General features: G+C 30.9%; 1 protein-coding gene across 2 annotated transcripts in view; it reads left to right on the top strand.

Moving 5' to 3' along the window:
• ci (cubitus interruptus) overlaps positions 1–22,466 on the top strand; it is a 64,230-nt gene that overhangs the window by 1,455 nt on the left and 40,309 nt on the right. The gene's annotated exons all lie outside the window — the stretch shown is intronic.

The following is a 22,466-nucleotide window of genomic DNA, read 5'->3' as shown; positions in this document are numbered from 1 at the left end:
AAAGACCTCTCTTGATTTCCTAAACGCGAAAGTATTCCAAGAGGAATGACGTGTTAATTTTTTTCAACTTTTTAATGCGGAAATGTTTTAAGGAAAAGAAAGAGTAGATATAATTCGGTAATGCCTTGTTGCTTTTCGTATGTTGAAAGATTTGAGAAGTGAGGAGAAATTTATTCGAACTATTTTTTATTCTCTAAATAAAATAATGTTAGAGAACTTGTTGGAAATATCCTCGGGTGAATATAAACGCGTTCACAGATCTTAAATCCTAAAACGATGCGCGAACTCGTCGTTATAGCCGTCGGAGTTTCAGAAGACGCACGACGTCTTGTGTTAATTCGTGGGGACAGTTTCGGAGGGAATAAGAGAGGGTTTTGAAACGTCGTAAAATCACCTTAAGTTATTGCAAACCGTTGGTGTATGTATATGCTCGTCAGTAGCTACCAAGGGGAAAATTTATATGCTTCAGTATCAGGAAAATTCGTGGTCTCAACAGAAAACAACTAATCCAACAGTAAATGGTATGGTTACTGAAAGAGAAACTACAGATTATATTAATGAAAGAGAACGTCGTTGAGTATAAAATCGTTAGTTGAGTTTCTACGAATCTCGATGCTATATTGATATACACATAACATTCTATTGAGCCCATAGAACACACATTACCCTTACGTTTCTTTGTCTTTCACGTTTCTTCCTTCTTATTTCTCTTTTATTTATTCACATCGACTGAGATATTTTTGCCAGCTAAATGGTTCACGCGCAAGACGCAAGTATTTTTGTGAGTGAGGTCAATTCAAAAATACTCAGAAGGTGCTTGATTCTCGTCTTGAAATGTAAAAATGTTGAGGAAAAATTCGTTAATTATAGCCATGAATTAATTTCTTTTTCTTCTACTTTTCAATTCATGATTTTCTAACGAAGAGCAAAAAGATTTCTATCAGTTTAAATTGGTCTTTAGATGCTATACTGAGCATGAAAACTCCTTAAAAAGCATCCACGGATTGTTACTCTTAATTCAAATACTTGCAAAGAGAAAGTTAATAGCTGTAGAAAAATAGATAATTCAATGGAAATTAATTGTATTTATTTTTCAAACGATATCATGAAGATGTAAAAAAGCAGATTGAAGTTGGAATGAATAATAATACAAGTTGTTAGATTTATATCAGAAGAGAGCTAAAATTGAGCAGAACAATAATCGATAAGGATTTTTTTTTATAAAGTAACAAATAAAATAAATGACTCTTTGTCTTTTAAATGGTAATAAAAGGAGGAATAATTTTTTAACGAAAATTCCAGTCGTCCTCGAGTGGAGTTGGTGCAAGTGTAATATTCTATAGCCGTGGGTGTAAGATTGCTCGTAAAGCGTAGAGATACATCGTAGAGAGGAAATTCTTTCTTGCAGTTGTGTACTAGCGAATCCCTTTATTGCACAAATACACATACCGATATTAAAGTTTAAATACAATCTGTACGATGAAGAGTTGACTATGCGGGTTATGTATGGTATCCTCTTCTGGTTCACCGAACGTGCGTTCATCCGACGGGAAATCTAAACATCCATATAACGTGTATTTTTTAGTTTTAACATATTCTCTCTCTCTTGAATGGCTCAACTCGATTGTCTTGTTAGAACGATAATTTATTTCAGTATGTCACAAGCAAATAAAACCAAAACAAAATACCAACAAAACATTGGCTGAATGGAAATATGATAGCAAAGAGTGTTGACCAATTTTTCAAGTGAAATATAAATGAATTCGTTGGATGTAAGCAACGATCTTGAACATTGAATAATATAACAAGAAAGGTCTTTCTTTAGAGCTAAGGATGAAAAGAAAAAAAGTATACAAATGAAGAAGTGAAATGAAAAAGAGTATGCCAAATATAAAATAAGCAAAAGGTGTTGTAAAAGAAATGACGATAGAGTAGGTAAATGAAAAAGAAGATCCAAGATGGTATTAAGTGTTCCGGGATCGTGATATCGAGCGGTGGAATCATGAAGGGCTACTGTTGTTGGTGAATCTTAAGTTCTACCTCATGATATCATCGGTCTCTCACCTTCCACGCGAATAGAAAGCTCACAGACGTCTTTCGCGCGCACGTACATTATGTACAGTGGCAGCCGCAATCGTTGGACTTATAAACGTTCTTGCTGTGTATAAGTCCTCATACTCCAGGGTGATACGATCCTTGGCGTGCGATTTATCATCAGGCCGCTGCGTCCATTGATAAATTCCACGCATTCATAACGTATATAAGACGCAGGTAAAAGAGAATATGTTTGCAAGCAGTGTGTAACTTCATAGGATAGGACACGCGATACTCTTGGTATGATACGATACGTCGCGATATACGACATGACCTGGCTTGTATCGATGCGTAAGAAAGCCTTCATGAAATATTGCTCTGTCGTTGGAACTGGATGAAAAACGTGAATTATTTCATTCAATGATTTATTGTTTTATTTCTTACCAACTGTTCACTTTGTTTATGGAGTATTTTTATTGAGTTATTAACCAAGTATTTCCTTTTTTTTTTTTATTTAAAAATCGACAAAAATTTCTGAGTAACAATTACTTCAACATTTCTTATTAAATACTGCATCAGAATTATAATTGTTTTCTTCATTTGGAGCAACCTGTCTCTTGATGCTTGATGTTTTTTCTTGTTGTTCATCCAAACTTCTCCTAATTTCGAGGTGACTTTTTTCCAATTAAATTCTCTTGAAATGAAAGAATAATAATTAAATTGAATTTTCTACATTGATGTGAAGGAATAGAACTTTATTTACACTTTTGAATGTGAAATTGTTTTTTAAAAAAATTTTACAAGACGATGTATTTAGTATTCGCTTTCAATTCTACTCCGTTGTTGTTTTATAGCTTTTCTATGAAGCCTTGTGCTTTCCTGCATTTATAATTGCTGAAGGTGAAAAAAAATTATGCGAACATTATTATTAACTCCAATCCATCATTAATCTTGTAGTATAGTCAAAGCAGTCTTAGCTTGATCTAATTACTTTAATGACATAATTAAGTGATGGTACACTCTGATAAACGTGATTTTAAATCAACCTAAGGGGTGAATTAAAATATCTGAGACTTGGACGCGTGCAAGCATTTAATGTTCTACTATGTTATACCCGCCCTACTTCATCATTGTACCTTGGGTTATATTCAACTGAACATACACGCAAAAGGATATCCTCGAGGACTTATTTCCCAGAAACTTACGGTGCTCTTACCCGGTGCGTATGTCTCATGTGATTCATGTCGGCAACAACACAAAGTAAAACTCGAGTCTAGACTCTGAAGGAAACAAGATATGGTGGCCACTTTTTCCTTAAAATTTCGAGAATGTGTCAACCATGTGCAACTCGTGAAGTCTATATTGTCTTGGAGAATTTTTGAGGAGCTTTGGATTGTCATTTAGTCCTTTAATTATGTCCTATCCTCATGTTTTTAATTAGAGAAAAAATATTTTCGTTTCAAGTAACGTTCTGAAGAATAATAAAAATATTTTTCCAACATGACATTTTAATAAAAACACATTTCTTTCATCTTTTAAGGTTAAAAATAATTTCAAAAAATTCTTCTCAATTAAAATACCCTTTAACATCCGTGGGAAAAATCTGCATTGATTTTGTTTGATGTATAAAAAATTCTGTAAACGCAAAGTCGTTTATTTTATCATAAAAATTTTCTAAGAATGAAGTCAATGAGTTTCTTAGATGTCAAGTTTAATAATTTCCCACCTAAATATATTAAATATTATCTCTTTATTGAGAATAATTATAAAAATCCATTGATAAGTAGAAGGTACTTTCTATTTTTAGATAACCAATTCTAAACTGTCTTCTTATTAAGATAAAATAATCTTATCTGAATAATATTGATGTATAAAAAATGAAAATATTTAATGTCTAAAATGAGAAAACGAGAATTGATAACAGTAGGATTAAACATTGGTCATGAAATGGTCATAATTTAACGAAAAATCTGATTAATTAAACGTTTGACTCGATATCTTAATTATATTCATCATATATTCAGTGCTAATAATTAGATAAATGTCATCTAGACACGAGAAAAAAGTGAAAGAAAAATTTTATTGCTAATACAATTTATTAACCAACAAGTACTGGTGTAGTACTTCAACTTCAATTATATCTAGAAAGATTTTAATTAACTAGAGAATCCAAAGAGTATAAACGATTCTGTAGACAAGTAGATGAGTAGAATGTACAAGCTCACATAAAATCTCATAATGCCAGTTGTCCAAACAAACGTACGTTGGCAGTTGTTATGGCGTCTGGAATTTACCACTCAGGGATATCTTAGGAGACAGGCTCCATAAGCGAAGGAATCACTGCATCCGCCATCATCATGATTGCGTCTTTAGCTTCTTCCTCTTTCATACGTTCTTGATATGATGAACATGCGGGTATCTCGAACGTCTTTATAAAGTTGAATTGCTTCTGAGTAATTGGAACATGGTGGAAAGAGGACCAAAGAGTGGAAGGCTATAAGACTAAGATATTTTTTTCCTTTACTTCTTGATCTTCTATACTTTAAGTTCGTTACTCTTCTCTCGCAATCATAAAGATAACTACTCCATTAGTAGTAGTAGTAAAAGCTGCCGCCTGTGAAGCCGTTGATTTTAATAGCACAACTTCGACTGACTCCGGTTCACTGTCACGCTAATGACGGTGGTTTCGATAAAAACTATGGTGAAAAAATATTAACTTTTGATTTTTCAAGGTTTTTTTTTAATTTGTTATATTTTTTTACATACTCTTGATGTTTTTTTTTATTTTTTAAAGCTAAAGTTTTAAAGAGACCTATTTGATATTATTTATTTTTAATAAATTAAATTTTTAATTGATCGTAAATGTACAAAAAAAAAAACACTAAGATGATCATAAAAACTGGTGATGAAGATGTCAATTTAACATGTTTAATCCTTTTTAATATTTATTTCTTAATCACAAATATTTATTTTAATCCATAAAAATTATTCCAAATCAATACAGATTATCATTTTGAAAATGTTTTACATGTTATTCGTTAAGCATATCAATTTTACACTTTCCAAGGTTATTCACAGCTTAAATTAATTTTATCAAAATATAAAATTCATAGTAAAATAAAATTTATGACAAAACTGTCAATCGAAAAGTCCTGTAATCCTTTTCAACGTGAATCTCTTTTTTTTTAGGAATAATTTCAAGGTTTTTATTGAATTCAAAGTAATTTTTATTAAACAAATTTACATTTTTAATTGATCATAAAATGAAAACAGTGAAATAATAATAAAAAAGTCACTGATAAAGCTGTCAATATAGCATTTTTCATACCTTTTAAATATGTATTTCTTAATCAACAACATTTATTTAGACTCATAAAAATTATTTCAAATTAATACATAGTATCACCTAAGAGAAATTCTCTCAAGTTGCTTCATCCCAAAGATAAAAGTAAAAAAATTTAAAAATAATAATCACATCACTATAGGAGGAGTATTTATTTGTTTTTTATGATATAAAATCTGTAAAAAAATACTAGGATTATAAAAAAAGAATGAAAAAGGAAGGAATTGAGAACCCTTTACATAGAGTTTCAGTAAAGAATATGCTTACAGGTATGAATATAGAAACGAAAGAAAGAGCAAAAGCGTATCTGGGATGCTTTGCCGCACGGTTGGGCGTGCATCCGATTATCTTTTGGTAACTCAATCTCTCTCCTCTTCGAACCACTTCTTCGTTCGGTTCTCGTGCTCTTCCTCTTGCATAAATGACTCTATCCCTTTCTGTCCAGACTACCCGTGTATCCAAAAGTTGGTGCTTTATCCCCCTTGCTCATCGGTTTTATTATTTATAGCCAAATAAAACCATTGCTGTCGATGTAAATTTAACTTATTGCACAAAAGTACTTATATTCATGTGATATCCTAAGGTGTACGTTAAAAATCCACAAACACATGAGTGCCAAGTAAGACACAAGCGTTCAAGCTCATCTCACAGCAGGAGACGACATCTTCATGTCTTCCTTCTCCATTCTTCTTCTTGTCAGGTGTGTGAAGTTGATCGCAAAGAGTCTAACTCACACCAGCTTCCTTATATTCTTCTTCATGTGATTATCCTGTTCACAGTTTCCCCCTTCACTTACTTACCTACTTCGATAGCTCACCAGTAAAATGCCTATTCAATTGATCCTGTGGAGTTTCATCTTGAACATCCAGAAGGCTGTATACATCGCGGATATGAAACTTATTATTTTTTTTAGATCCTCAGTACGACCCTCGGCTACACGATTCGAGAATTCGACGATGGATTTTGTAGAGAGTAGCGCACGAGCATGCTGCAAACTCCAGCATGATCATGCATCATCCAGCCAGACAGGGCAGACTCTTTCTTTCTCTCTTCGGCTATTCTTCGATTCTTCTTTAACATTTCTTCCTTCGACTCTTGTCTTATAGCTTTAATTCCTCCTTTGCCCGCCACGCGCCGCCTCTGTCGTGTTTCTGGGTCCCATCGTGCATCCGGGCCCTACACATTTGGTCTTTACACTTGACCTCTTACTCCAACTCGTGCTGACTTTAAATCTATGTTTAGTTGGCTTTCTGTGAAATCTATCACTGAGAAATGTTGTTATTTATTGAAGGAATTCAATTGGAAAATAAAAGAGGAAAGGTTCAATATTCTAGGGTAATTCTTTTCTCGTTGGATATCATGGTGGTGTAGGTCTAGGATAGTAAGTGGAATCGATGAAGACGTTTTAGGAAATAGGAGTAAAGTAACAGGTTCATTTTAATGATGGGGATAAATGACATGGGAAGTGTCAACAAGTTTGAAAAAAAAAAAATTTTTTTTCTTAGTTTTTCAAAATAAGGTAGTTTGGTATCCACAGATTGGTAGTCAAAATAGTAATTATTTAAAAAAAATTTTTTTTAAACCTATCAAACAACTTTATTTAAAACAAACCAACATTATCACCAAAAAAGAAATTTCACAAATATTTTTTATTTTTATTCATTGTAAAAACATTTTTTTTATTATTTATAAATTTAAGAACTGGACTAAAATGACTTTATTAAAATTAAATGACAAAAAAATTGTTGTGCATTTATCAAAGTGTCTTTTTTTTTTAATTGAATGTTGAAGAGACTAGGCAAGATCCTGGACTGAGACATGAATAATATAAATACTGAAAAATAGTTTGAATTCAAAATGACAGTAAGTTGTGTAATGACTTCCACAAATGCTTAGTTTGGAAACACCCTCGTTTGTCGACAATTTATCATGGTTAAAACCAACACGTGTCCGTCCTCATGTAGCATATGTTTTAAGAACGAGGTAGAGGAAACAGCATCAGGGAAGCAAAAGCGAGAGTCTCCGCGGGATGACCGTCGATTACAGCAAAGGGTATAAGGAGGAAAGGAATGAAGAAATAGGGAAGAGATAAAGAGAGACGAGAGAAATTTGCCCCTGGGGCAAGCATCTGGCCGTAATTACTAAATTATCCTTGAACAGCGGCGTCCACTCGTAGCTGAATACCACGCCAGAGAAGATCTTATCCCTGTGATTTTTTACTAGCTTTTATACCCACAGTCAAGTTGAGCCGTCAGAAAAACTATTATCGGCCACTTATATTTTTAACTATTTTTCACATTCGTGTTCAACCTTAACAGCTGCAGTTCACAACTATTTAACGTTTTAACATTATAATTTACATTTTTTACAATGTTTCAATGCTATTTCTATCAATACAATAATCATCCTCATTCTCCTCAGGCTCTTTTAACCAATTAAATTACAAATAATGAGCTGATGTTTAAAAAGTTATGAATAGTCAATTTTTTTTTTTTCAATGTTTACAAAGATAGAAAAACATGATAAAATTAAGGAAATTATTTTTTGTTGTTTTTAAATACATTTGTTTAGAATAGATACAGACCCAAGAGTTGAAAGGTCAGTAACAGAGTTCCAGAGTGATTAGAGACATGAAAGCTTTTGCTAAATATCAGTAACATAAGGAAAAAAAAATTAGGAAATTATAATTAAGTAAAATTTTAAAGCTGAGCAGGTGTAATAATATATATTAGTAAATAATGGAATTATTTATTAATATTTATTAAATAAATAAAAATGAAATTTACAGAAAAATTGGAGGCAATAGATAATTTTTAATTAGAATAAAAATAAATTGAAACGAGAAGAAAGTAAGAAAGCAAAATTAGTTGTATGAGAATGAAAAATGAAATAAGGTGGATCTTAAGCTGTTATAATTTGTGTACATTTGAGTCATTAGATGGCCAGGATATCTATAAATAAGGTTGTAAAGAATGTGCATACTAATTATTTTTAATGATTAATTCCTTAGTAAATCAAGAGATCTCTTCATGCTCTAAATGAAATTGAAATATTTGAGTGTAACAAATTTTACCTGCCGTCTCAAATCGTGACGCTTTATCGTAGCGGATTATGAGAGATTTCTCGTGACATCGAGGATGGAAGACGACTACGTTATATGCGTTGGGACACAACCAGGCGTGGTTGAGCATTAGCATTAACGCGAGCGTCCGAGGGCATTAATCAGGATTAAACGGGCTGACTCGTCGCGGCGTACATGTTCAAACCAAAGAGGTGAAAGAGATTTTCGGTACGCCGAACACCTACCAAAACTTATACTTCTGCCTTTTTTATCTCTATTCTCTTTTACTCTTTACGAATCTTTTCTTTTCTCTATATCTTTTTTCTCTCTTGGGTGACTTGGACGTTCATTTGTCAAAGTAAACCACCGTCCACTGGATCCTTTCATCAGAATCGTCGTTGCCTAAGTCTTCAAAGAATCAAAGAGCGAATACATGGATTAGTTTGCATAATTTTAGGGTATAAAAAATCTTGGGATATTACTGCTCATGTTTAAAAATATATAATCACTATAACGAGCTTATTACTATGACAATATAATTTTTTATGATTAGAATATCACTATTTGATGGTAATAGTGATTAGATTTTTTTTTATAGCTTCATTTGTTGGATTTCATTTTTTTAATTATTTTTGAATCAAAATGGTTGTTGCATTCAGCAAAATTAAAGATTCATTTATAACATTTTTAAAAGTAATTGATAATAAGTAAAAGATATTAAATTCGTTTTATCAATGAATTTAATCGTTTAGTTTAGCAATAATAAATGTTTAAAGGCAGGACGATGAGAGAAATGCAATGATCCTGTCATTATCCTGCATGCATGCTATTTTTATCCTGTCGTCTTGGGATTATTATTTTTTTCAAGAATATTATGATCAATAATTTAATTATTCTTAATTCAAAAATACAATTTTGCCAATTTATTTTTCAGCAAGTTTATTTTGTTCTATTGAAAGAAATAATTTTTATAATTTTGTCTAATAATTAAATAACAATTCTCAACTAAATGATTCAATTCAATAAATAAATTTTCGGGTTCTTAATTTTTTACAATAAATTAAGGGTAGATCCGAGGTGAGGATAATTATTAATTATAGTACAAAAGAATAGCAATTTTTTTCCTTCATAAAAATTTGTTAAATGAAAAAACTTTTTTTTTAATGTACTTAATGAGTTGAAGTAAAAAAAATTCATTCATAAAAATAAGTGTTTATTGAAAAGAATTTTTTTTTCAATGAAATATCGCAAAACAACCTGTTTGTAAACTACATGAAATTTTTATGATATTCACATTAAATAATGCTGTCCTTCAACTTGATATGAGTCGCCTTATATTTTTTATAATCCTCAATGAAAAAGATAAAATAAAGAGAGAAAAAAGACCGTTCGATGACACCATCGGTTCTGTATATACTCATAGCAGACAAATTCAATGAGAGCACTGTTGGCGCTCGAGTTCATTGATATCACTCAATTAATAAATGAAAATAATTCTCTGGAGATTGTACAGTGTGTCTGGATCGTGAGTCGTATATTCAACTGCTTTGTTTCTTATGCTGATTTATTTTTCCACCAGAACGTGTTAGTTAACTTTTTCTTCACTTAATTATGATTCATGAGTCTTAAAATGAATAATTTATTCATCTCCACGTCAAGTGCATGAGCAATTTTACTCGAAATGCAATGATGTTACGTTTTTCATATAATATTTTTGTACTCCATAATAATTATTCAAATTAATTCGTGTCATAAATTTTTTAAATTCATTTTCACATTCCTTGAATTTTTATTTCACACACTTACAACTTTATTGACAATTTAAAACATGAAATTTTAAACACACTTCAATGCATAAATAAATAAATAATTAATTTTTCATACTTTTTAACAAAATTGTTGCAATTTTAAAATTCAATTAAAATTCTCACTAGTCTTGCATAAATTTAATTTAAAAATCATTACAATTATTCGAATCTTTAAAAATTAAAAATACTCGTAATTATTAACAATAAAAAAAAAAGTTAAATTTTAATTAAATAATATAATAAAAAAATTATTTAATGATCTCTAAACAAACTCGTTTGGATTTTTTATCTTAATTTTTTTAATCAAACCATTTAAAATTCTTTACCTTGTTTCTTTGCACGACATAATAGCGAAGACAAAATTGTTTACGATGTTGATAAACAGGAAGTGTATTGAAAGTAATACGAATAAATTGATAAGGTGTGTGTGAGTGTTATGTATCAAGTAAAAAAGAGATAACGAGTGAGGATAATTTCTCGCGCATTTTACCCTAGGGAGTCAAACAATTATCGTGACTCGTTGACAGCCCGCGGTGAGCTGAGAATCACTCTCAGGAGACTGAAGCATCCAGCACCTTGAAACGCATCAAGCAAATATGGCGACCATCAATCGCGTCTCGAGAGGCTCTCGATGAAGTCTGCCCCAACGGGGTGTCTATTAATTTTCTTTCCACTTCCTTTAGACTCTCCATTGCTTCCAGTGTCAGTCTCTCATTATTACTCTATACTCTCCAAACACAATCCTAACTCATTGCCGAAATATTTGTCTGCAAAAACCAAACAAATTAGTAACTGTCATTGTGGCAATTTTCAGGGTAATTTTTGCCACTTGGAATTTTTTCTTACACTTTGCAACACCAGGCAAAAAGATCTTCTCATTCTTCCTCTGCTTTTTTATCCCTAGTCTCTTCTCTTCTCATCTCTATATCTTTCCTTCTGTGTAGCATTCATTGCAATTCTCTTTCGAGCCGCGTGGCGCATTTATCTCACGGAATGAATCGTTGGCGATATTTTACCGTCGAAAGTCGACGCCCGGCTCCGGTTACGCTCCCCCGTACGATATTTCATTTGCATTGCCTCACCAATATGGCCGTATGTTTAGCTTCATCTTCTTATATTCCTTCGTTGCTTCGCTTACATCTGTATATCTATATCTATTATACCTGCAGTCGATAAAAAATAAATAAAAAAATATTTGAATGAAATAAACACATGAAAACCGGAAAATCCTCAAGACAAGAAGATAACTGTCAACATGTTGGACATTTGTGTTTACTCTGATGACTTGAAACATCAAAGAATCTAGAAAATGGCAGGGTGTGACGATGTCAAGCGGAAGAAGAAAGAAATTTGTGCGACGCTTAAAACGTTCCAATTATATACCCAAGCTCAGTGAGAACAGGTTCCAATACTGGAATGTACACATCATTTTCTACGTTGATGCCAATAAAGGAGCCAGTTCAATTTTATAAATGTTGCTTTTTAGCGCCAAACCCTCCTTCGGTATCACACAAAACACTTTGGGTTATGTGCACAAAAACATATGTGAACAAATTGAAAAAACATTTCACTAAAAGTCACTGCTTCTACGATTATACTCAACTGTTTGTATGAACATGAATATTATTGTCATTCGAGCTTACACAGTTACTTTCCACTGTACCATCAGCAAACGCAATAGAGTACGTAATATTACTGGGGATCCCACGACTTTATGGCACCTCTACATGCTTTTATTGGACAGCATGACATCTAATAGCCTCTGGAATCCAAACCCGATTACGTTTTCTACATATCATGCTAATATTCATGTTCATACATTTTGTGCTTTTAATAGTAACATTCGCGAATATATGAATGAAGAAAATAGGAAGCATGGAATTATTTAATAGTTTGGTTGATGCTATAAAGTTTAAAATTAATGGGCTTTAGAATTAGTTGGAGATTTTAGATAGAGACTATTTCATTGAATTATTTTCTCAAGCAGATTTTATGTCTAATTAGTTGAGATTTTTTTTTTAATTTCTATTTTGTTTAGTCATGAATGTTGATAGGATTTTTAACGATGATCAAACATAAACAATTTTTTCTTTAACTAAATTCTTATCAAAACAAATCATTATTAAAAATTTATGAATATTTTATTCTTTTTTCTTACAATTTATTTTCTTTTAATTTGCATTTAAACATTAAATATTTAAAAGTAAATAAACAATAGATCAAAGAATAAATTATTTTTAAATAAAATTTAAAAAAAGATATATTGATATAGTATTTAAGGTTTATGGTTAAATTGAAAATTAATTATTATTATGAAGCTACATCAATTATGATGCTTCACGACTTGTGAAACTTAAGCAATGAATAATTTTAATGAAGTTGTTAATTATAAAAAATATTAATCGTGAAATCAAGAATTCAGTTTGAATTCATGTATATAATAAAGACGCGTTTCGTCGCCAGCGTGAGTATCTGACGCTTCTTTCGTCCCTCGTTTTCGTGTCTCCATCTCCTTACATCTCTCTTGTCCACAAGTCGAAACCCCGAAAAACCCCGTTATCGTTCTCTCTCCCGATGCCCATGACTGTTGAGCATCTAAGGTATTTTTGAACCGGTCCACAAGCGACTGCAAAACCACACTGCAGAGTTCAGAAGTTGTTTTAGAAAAATGTCCATTTAATTTCATTGAATAATTTTTCTCGCGAAATAACGTTGGTTTTTTTTTTAATTTTATTTCTCTACGATGTAGCGGAGTAATAAATGATAAAGGAATAGTCATTAGAGGATAGTAGAGGGTAAATATGAATTATGGACTGTGCAATCGTGTTCCTACTTGCAAGAAAGATGATGAGTGTGTGTTTATAACTCGAGCAACTGAGACAGCAAATGCAGCTGAATAAGGCAAAGCCACCAATGTTCTCTCGTTGAGGCTCTAACAACGAACCAAAGTGGTACAAAGGAGCGCGAGCGGCGACTATCAAGTTGCAGAGATGAATTATTGAACGCCAGTGTTGATCAAAAGCCGCCGACAAACAGGCGACAGCTCATAGTCCAAAGGCGCGTGCACTTGGATCAATCGACCCTCGATCTCTTCTAGTTTGTATCTATTATTTAAATGACTTTGTTCCTCCAACATTTATTGTGTTGGTATTTGTTTTAACTCAAATGAAAATTAATAAGCATAAAATCACTTCCTTTATTTTTATTTGAATTAAAAGATCTAGATAATGATTAAGATGAAATTGGCAAAAAATCTTTTACATACTTGAGATGTGATTTTTTGCTGAAGATAATGATTGTTATGGAGGGAAAAAGGTTTGAGAGAAAGAGTAATTTGGCGTCGTGACGAGTTTAACGATCATAATCGTTGCACGTAGGGTGACGAGAACCCCTCACAGGCTATTTCCCCTCGTCACTCAGTACCAAGTAACAGGTGGTGGCATTATCCACACCACCGGCAATCGTTTCAGTCTCGAGGGCTTTACGTTATTAACGCTCTCCTCTCGGGGGGATCTTGTTTTCATTTTTCCTTTCTTCTTTTTTTTTATTCTCCTCACGTGAGTCAAGTGCACATGACAGGTGCAACAATTCTATTTTTTAGACAAAATCATTCGAGCTGCTGTTCATTAGTGACTGTAGGGCTATTCATTTTGGCAAGTGTTTTGTCTTTATTACCTCATTTGTGAAAGTCATTATGGGTGTGTGTTGATGATTGAAAATTTATTGATGAGTGTAAAATTAAAAAAAATAATAATAAATAAATAAATATTAGCTTTGTATTTATTATTGGGGAAATAAAATTCAATTAATGTTAAGAAATGATTTTAAATCAAAAGCTCGTAGTGAAGTTTTATTATTTTTATTTTATTTATATGTCGGGCTATTTTATATTTCATTGAATAATATTTAATTTGAAGAAAAGTTCATTACAATTTTTGTTAATTTTTTTTTAATCGATTAGATTACTTCTGAAGATAAATAGAATATTTACTGATTCAATTCAACACAATTTGAAAGAGGGTACATACTGAGAAAAAAGTGTTTCTTTTAAGAAAAATTATTAATAACATGATATAAAATTTATTTCACTATTTTTCATCATAATTCCTTATCATGACATTTCCTATTCAACACGCAGAGAAATGTATAGCAAAAATTACCCTGAATTTGATAGTAATTTGGTGATACTGCAGGGTGAGGGTAAAAATTACTATACACATTTTAAAAATTACTAAACTGCATAGTAATTTTTAAGATAAAATAAGAGTAAAAATTACTATGCAGTTTAGTAATTTTTACAATGTGCACAGTAATTTTTAAAATGTGTATAGTAATTTTTACCCTCACCCTGCAGTATCACCAAATTACTATAAAATTCAAGGTAATTTTTACTATACATTTCTCTGCGTGAACGATTTAATCCCAAGTAATGAATTTTAATTTTCTCAACAACAAAAATGATTGTTGTTTCTCTCCAAAGGAAAATAATGAACAATTACTATCAGATTTTCTTCTAGTCTTGATAAAAATACCTTTTTTTTTTCAAAATCATAATGAAGTTTAAACATTGAACAAAAATGGTGGACGTTTAAAAAATAGCCAAGTCATGGGTCAATTATTTATGAAACGTCTTGAGTTGTCTGTTAATTAAGCGGCGAACGAAACAATCGAGAGGTGCTCCTCAATGTTAGTGTCCCCCTTGGGAGAAAGAAATAAAAAAAATGTAGAGAAAGAAAAAGTAGACAGAGCGAGAATCTCGATGCTTCGCTCCGGGGGTTCGACGCCCCTCTGCTCTTACCTCTTACCCCGCTCGTGCGCTCGCCTTTTTCGAGAGTCACTCGATGATTATTAATCACCTATCTCTTCCCCTCGTCGAAATAACTCGTGAAACGAGTACAGTATCGATCACGTTGTATCCTGTAATTAATTATAATTCTGACCTTGAGAACAAGACTTGACCAAAATATAATCAAATGTCCCGTTTTTCTTTATTAAACATTACCCTCCTGATACATGGATATTATCTGTACCAATTGCAACTTCATGTTGATGATTGAGCGTCACTGGCAATAATTATGACATCTAATTAGGTTTTTAGTGGTGGTCAGACCGCAAGACCCGCCGCTGTGCTATCTCAGGTTCTTCGGACAGACAACTTTTTTTTCTTCCCTTATATTCATCTCTCCTTTCATACTTCTTCCCGACAAAAGTCATTTCTCTTCAAATAAACATTTTCATCTTCAATCTCACTTAAGATTTTGGCCCAGGAATGCTAAATATACTAAACAAGTTGACTGAGGTATTGATTTAATTATTTATTAAAATAAAAAATTACTGCTTTTTTTTTATTTAGCATCATAGTCTCATAATTACACTGAGAAAAAATTTATTTTAATTTTACTGAGCGGTACATGTGCGCAAGCGCAGTCAAATTTACGGGGCTAACCTTAGGTGAAAATTTTACTGAGTTACCACGTAAATTTTTGCTCCATTTTCCAATAAATTTTATTATATTCTTTATATTGGGAAAGAATTCAGTGCGTCTCTCAGCAAAATTTACTGAATTTTTCAGTGAATTGTACTAAATTTTAAAAAATTTACATTCATAAAATTTACTGAATAATACAGCACATTTTCAAATACGATATTCATTCTTTTATTTATTTTCTAAGAAAATATAACTAGATATTATTTATTTTTTTTATTATAATAAATATAAATAGTAAATAATAAAAAAGGTAGAATGTTTTGATCAGAGTTATTCTAAAGGTTGTCATTTATTATTTAAACCCAAATATTTAGAAAGTATTTTTAAAAATGACTTTTGGTGAGAATAATGTTGACTTGTTGTTGGGCTTTCTCTCAATAAATGAAGATGATAAAACTTTAAATCAATTAAATGCCACCATTTAAATTCGAATTAAGAGCACGTTTTTTATTACTCTTTAATGATGTCATCGTAAGAATTATTTATGTAATTTAAAATACAAGTAATTTGTTTAAAGAGTTTAATAAATAATTTTAACGGGATCCGATGATCAATTTAACTCGTTCTTAATTAAAGAGTTTTTATTTGAGATGAAACACTAAGATTGAGCTGTCGATACACGAAAAATTCGTAATTAACTTTTGACCTGAAATGGATATGTCTTAATTGTCTATATCTATGGTAATTCACATATTAACTTCATAATTTTTAATTATTCTTTTTGCAGTAAAAAAAATTACCTCAAACGTTTCTCTTATCTAATTGCACGATTTATGAACCTTGAATCACCAAGATTAACTTTCTTTAATAATAAAAATTTACGTGCCCCCTTTTTGAACAACATAAATACTAACTGCTTCTCAAAGTAATATAAAACATTAGTGAATAAAAAAAAAATCAGCTTCAAGGCTTGAAAATTATTTCTTGTCAATAAAAGAATTATTAACTTCCCATTAGGAAGTTTATTGTAATGAGGTCGATTTTTAACATTCGTAATTTTATTATCTTTACGTTTTAAGGCATTTACAAAGCATATTAGAATTGTCCGTACGTATAATTTCACGTACGTATGGCCGGTTTTTTAAAATTATCAAATAATCACGATTTTTAAAAAGTTGAGCGTATATTAAGATATTGTTGTTTATCACTGAGTATGACTTTTAATAATTACATATTGTTTATAACAATAGGAATTTATTATAAATAATCGAAAAAAATTTCTACCTATAAAATCATGTCTATCAATGCTCACTAGAGTCTATATCGACTGAATATTCTTATTTATTGAACGATTCTGATTATGATCATTTTTTGCAAATATTAATAAAATGTTATTATAAACAATTTGATGTGATTAAACGATTTTATATTGTTTATAACAATCGCAATTTGTTATAAATATTAAAAACTAAAAGAATAAAAAATTACGGACTTCAATAAATGGAAAGTTCGTCGTCAGGGCACAAAGTGAGTCAAGACCCGTTTTTTAATTTAAAATTAATTATTAAAAATATTTAAAGATGAAAAAACAAATTGATAGGCATCTTGGATCAAGGATTTTCCATTTCCCTTTAATGGCAGTAGCTGCATTATTTATAAAACGAATTTATAAGTGAAAAAAGTAATGAAAGAAAGATAAAAAATGCATAGGATTAGCATTGGAACGTAGCAAAGTCTCTCGTTAGACGTGGCAGTCCTTTCGGGACGTCATTAGAGTACTCCACGTGAAGCCGGAGAGCCTGAAGAGATCAAGATGACGATAGAGCTTGAAGGAGACACAGTATAAGAGAGTGTGCAGAAAGTGAAGAAAGAGACGAGACGAAGAGCGATTGAGCTGTAGGTTGTTGATGCAGTCCATGTCTGGGAGTCGAATGTCTTGATGCTAAACATTGGATTCAGTTCACCTGGTTTACAGGAACCCTCTAGATTGTCTGATCACATACACCCAAGTACACTCTGACATCCCATAGCATCACAAATAAATATTTCTTTACTAATTAGCAATTCTTCTTCTTTTGCTGCTGTTGCTGCTGCTGCTATGTACCTATAAAGCATCGCTTGAAGCTTGAAAAATACTGTTGGACATTGTAAAGATAGTGAAGAAGAGGTAGTGACGCTTGGATGTGTTAAATCGCACTTGTGGATTCGATCTGTGAAACGAGATCGACAGAGCAATCAGTTACTTGAGAAAGCACCAACGGGTAACTCGGTATATACGGCGTGTGGTAATTACAGACTACAGGCAATTCAAATTTATAATATACTCTGATAAACTGCTGCCCAACTCTTTCAATCTCATTGACATAAATTAAATGACAGGGGATATTTAATTTTTTTATAAACAATTTTTTTCGCAATTACTTCATTTATTGAGATTAAAAAAAAAAGAACGAATTTATTAAAATATTCTATTTGTTGATTATCTACGTAATTATAACTTGTAAATAATGAGAATTGGGTTTTTTAACTTGTTTGCATATGCTTGATAAATAGTCCTGGAATTCTAGATTTTTTCAGACACTTTATGGCATTTGTGATTAAAATTTTTGTTTTTATTTCTTCTCAGATAGAAATTCACGATCCTCATAGCTTGATTGAAAATATTTTGTATTTAACAAATTTATTTTTTTTAATAATATTATATTTTATTATTTTTCTTTAAAAAATTAATCAATGGGCATTTCTCTGTAAACTGGGCAACTTGCTATAGGAAAGCTGTCTTGGCAATTTTTTTGCTTATATGTTCAATAATTGTTATTTAGGCGTTAAATATCCATCTATTTAGCATAACATGGCAAAGGAACCAAGAATATTTCTATTAGTTTAGGAAATATTGAGCTTATTCTAAAAAATAGGGGACTGGTTTTGGAGACCTATTAAAACAATTTTGATACAATAAAGTTTATTTTCATAAATATTAAACGCTGAGTAGAGATAGATTAGGTTATTGTCTTTCATAGTTACCTAAGAAACAGATATTATGTGTAATTTTACTATACAATATTGGCCTGAGACAACGAGTTGCCCAGTTTACAGAGAAATGCCCCAATAACAATTATTATTTAATTATTTCTCGAAATTGATGCTTAATTAATTCGGTCAACTTTCTATTTCAAAACCAAACCCTAATCTTCCAACTAATTTATTAATTTATCACATATTAATAAATTAACCGCACAATTACAAGACTTTTTGATCATTGGCACATGTAATTTTTCTAAAAGCATATAATTAAATAAATTATATAACCACAGGGGTATTGTTGCGAATATAAACGATTGTTATACCGCTGACATATGATAGTATACGTACGTGCATCTTGCGGCGATGCACCTGCGTTCTAAGGCTTACAGACGAGAGTGAGATAGAGATAACGTAAGCGAGAACCGAGTGGGAATACAATGAAGGGGATGATTGTGATCCAAGCTCAAGCTGAACGCGATAGAGCCATAGATCATCAGAGCCCTGGGCCAAAGACACTCCAACCATTTCTCCCCTCTTTTCTACAGCAGCTTATTCTTTGCTGATATGCATCCAGAGAAATCTTTCGAATGGACCTCTCGAGATGTAGTGTTGGTCAAGCTGGTTATCGATTGAATCATTCCAATCGATAAACTGATGAATGACCAGTAAATATTTCTTGCCTTTATCTTTCCTTCTTAAACATGTAACCACTCGGAGAAAAAAAGTCTACAAAGTTTGTTGAGTAATTTCATTATTTTTTACTAGGTTAGCACAGTGAAGTTAGGACAGATCAGGTATTATCGATTTATTAAACTTCCGGAAAAATAATATTTATGAATTCACGAAGTTAACATTTATATCAGAGCACTTAAAAATATTATTTAATTATATTGTAGAGATACATAAAAAAATTTCCTAGGGATTTTTACTAATCAATTTGGAGGAAAATTTACTAGCCAAAAAAAAATTAAAAATTACTAGTTTTTTTTTTTTTTAGTAAAAATAGCTAAAAATTTATAAAAATTACTAGTCTGGTTGGTAAAAATTACCAAAAAATGCTAGTAAATTTTACTCTAAATTGACTAGTAAAAATTCCTAGAAAATATTTTTCATGTACTAAATATACCAATATTAGTTTTACTTGTACTACATTTGTAAATTTTTATTTTTAAAAGAGAACTTAATAGACAAAAAAAAACAAAATTTTGTAGAAATGCTCTCCTGATGATAGAACAAAAATTGATGAAAATTTTTGACATTCAAGTGTCTGATTAGCATGTAGATTAGTTGAAGATGATAATTGATTAGATGATGGTAATGAAAAATGATGTAAGAAATTCCTAGAAGATGATTTGAGAGCCTCTGAGCAAAGCTATTGTGGTGATTATGACATCATTTATAATCTACACTGTGCTTTTCTCTCAGCTGGAATCTCCACATGCTCATCATCAACCATGATTCTGCTGAGACTCTATCGATCAATCGATCGCTCTGTCTTTATGGCTTTTATCTTATTCTCCAGTTCATATCAATATAATAAGTAAATCATGTATCGCTTGTATTTGATCTCTCATGTGTCTTATATAAATATATATACACGGGTGTATAGATAAAATAATTCCTTTCGTTTTCTTTCATGTCTTTGACTGGCTGCACTCTTTATCGCAGTCAAGAAATCAACGTTGCCAAGTCTCCGTGATGAAGAAATAATAAAGTATAATCACATAATAATTGACACAGAGTCCGTGTGGCAAACAAGAAATTATTGGTTCTCTTTTTTTTTTTTGAATATAATTGCATTGGAATAACAAAATTTAACAGTAAAATAAATAGTTGCTTACCATCTGCCTTTTGAAAAGGCAAGTTTGAAACAGAATCTCTGCACGCGAGAATCTTCCTTTGTCTTTCTATATATCCTTACACGGAAGATGCTGAAATTTTTTTGTATTTCCTCTATACAAAACGTAAAAAAGATTCCTGTGTAACAGGGTAATTGAGAAATCGTCGTACAACTTTTAGAAATCGATGCGGGGAAAGACGAAACTTTCAAAGCGGAGGGATAGAAAAGAATAACCAAAGAAGGATTCGATTCAGTTCTGTAATAAAAACAGGACGAGCGTGTATACCATCTGAAAGGAGTAAAAGTGGGCTCCATGGATACCTCTATTGCCATTCTGACCACGTAATAATTGGCTTTGTTTCTTAATTATAAAAAAATACTCGTTAATTATGGGTATATTTGTTAATTATTGTTTTATTTAAAAGTCACTATTGAGTTGTTAGCATTTCACTGTCTTGTTTAAAGCGAAAAAAAATATCGTTGATGAATTGAAAATATTTTTTATCAGTCTTACTAATTTGAAAAAAAAAATTACCAATAACATTTATTACATCAATTTGGTAACACTGAAATTGATTGAATAATTTTTTAATTAACAAATAGAAATAGTTAATTCTCATAAATAATTTTTTTGTTGATATATAAATTTAATTTCTTTTTTTCATTTTTTTGCACTAATAGTTATTAATTAATTCAGAATTTGGCATTACTATTTTTTTTTTGTAGTATTATCTGCCATAATTATCAATTAACTCATTAATTCACAAAGAAAAAAATAAAATCATTATTTTATTTTATTGATTATAGCAATTATAAATATATTTAAAAAGAGAAAATTTTAGAAACAAAAAATATTGATTATTTCGTTTATATGTCATAGATTTATTTTTCTATTTTCAATACTAAAAAAAAATATAAATTGAAATGTTGCGTTTCCGCAACGGGTTAATTTTGCAGTAGATAATTTAGAAACTAAAAATATTAATTATTGAATAATTATTAATATACAGAATTAGATTACCAATTACTGCATTCATTGAAAATACATGGTCGTTTAAATGATAAGTAATTTGTAATTTTATGAATCGAATTACAAATTACTCTTGTAATTAATAAAATAATATTTCGGATGAAATTACAAATTATAAATATATACTGAAATTTTCTTTTACAAATGATTTAATACCAAAGTAATTGATAATTTAATAATTCAAATTACTAAATTAATAATTAATAATTCCATAAAAAATGAAAATTAAATAATAAATTAAAGCAATTAATTCTTCCAATTATTTTCCTATAAAAAAATAGAATAATGCAATTAAAGGAAAATTGGCAATAAATTCACTAATAAAAAAATTTTTTTTTGTTAATTATTTTTTTTAAAAATAATTTGCAAAAATTTTCAAATTTAAAAAATATCCATTAAAACAATTTATTTGTTTGTATTAAAAATTTTTTGTCCGCCATGAGATAGTCCTTAAAAGGTTTTGTCCCTCTTTGTTATCTGAATAAACAAAATAATTGGAGTTTTTACTAAAGACAATGTCAAAGTAGCTGAAGAAAGGACTCACGTGGACGTCGCACGGTTGTAGGTTGACCTGTTGCTGGCGCAGGAGCAAACGAACGAGCAAACTCTGGTCACGCGCGCCAGCTGTAATCACGTCAGCACAGTACCCAAGCCTTCTTGATTGGACCGTCTATCGTCTCTCTTGTTCTTTCTCCTGCATTCTCTTGTACTTTTTCTCCTTTCTTTGTACACATCGCAAAAGACCAACGTTTATTTTTAAAATGTTTCCAGTCGAAAATGATTTCATTAAAAAATATTCTTCTTATTACTCCAAAAATCCGACATATTTCCACCATTCGCCTCAATTACGAATCGCGGAAATCATCAGAAAAAATATCATTAAAAAATTCAGATAACA

This window comes from Chelonus insularis, unplaced genomic scaffold, assembly GCF_013357705.1.
Source record: "Chelonus insularis isolate UGA/USDA-ARS -01 unplaced genomic scaffold, ASM1335770v1 contig_399_pilon, whole genome shotgun sequence".
NCBI lineage: Eukaryota > Metazoa > Arthropoda > Insecta > Hymenoptera > Braconidae > Chelonus > Chelonus insularis.
The sequence above is the reverse complement of the archived record's forward strand: the minus strand, read 5'-3'. Positions and strand labels throughout refer to the sequence as shown.